The sequence below is a fragment of the Geospiza fortis genome, unplaced genomic scaffold (assembly GCF_000277835.1).
Source record: "Geospiza fortis unplaced genomic scaffold, GeoFor_1.0 scaffold443, whole genome shotgun sequence".
In the NCBI taxonomy this organism is placed as follows: domain Eukaryota; kingdom Metazoa; phylum Chordata; class Aves; order Passeriformes; family Thraupidae; genus Geospiza; species Geospiza fortis.
This window is the reverse complement of record NW_005054335.1, coordinates 2,844,336-2,844,986: the sequence shown is the minus strand read 5'-3', so window position 1 is coordinate 2,844,986 and position 651 is coordinate 2,844,336.

Genomic DNA, 651 nt, shown 5'->3' with positions numbered 1-651 from the left:
GGTGAAGCTTATGAGTGATCTGGAAGTTAGAGTGGGTGTTGAGCTTGCATGTTAAAATAGCCTGAGAAAACCTGAGCTGCGCAAGTCATGGAAGTCAAAATGAGTCAATATACAGCTTCTGTTGTGTGTGACACTAGTGCAGGGTAAACAACTTGCTGTCTGTAACGGATCTCTTCTGAATTGAGACCAAAACCTCTTGATGTACTGATTGCATGATTAAAATTCAGTATCTGTTCTTGGGGAGTGTCTGCTTAGCAAGGACTGTCACTGCTTAGTAGGAGGCACATTAACTAGGGACTTTGGATTTCCATTAACTAACTTCGCAGCATCTTAATTGCAAAGTTCCTTCTGATTTTCAGCCCCATTGCTGCAGTCAGTTATGTTACTGATGGCTGCAGTCTTCTTCCAAGCCATTAAGTGGAATACATATGTAACTTTTAAAAGGGATCACCACTTGATTTATTCCCCTGCCTCTGCCCTGAATGATGCATGAGGTGCTTACGCGGGAGTGCTCCTCGGCGGTGGCTGTTACCCAACCCAAAATCCTTGTTTCGCTCCGCATCTTTATGCGATTTAAAGACACTCTTTACTTGATCCACTGGCACCAAAATGCCAGTGCCTACACTCCCGCCTGAGAGAGCGGCGGGGCTG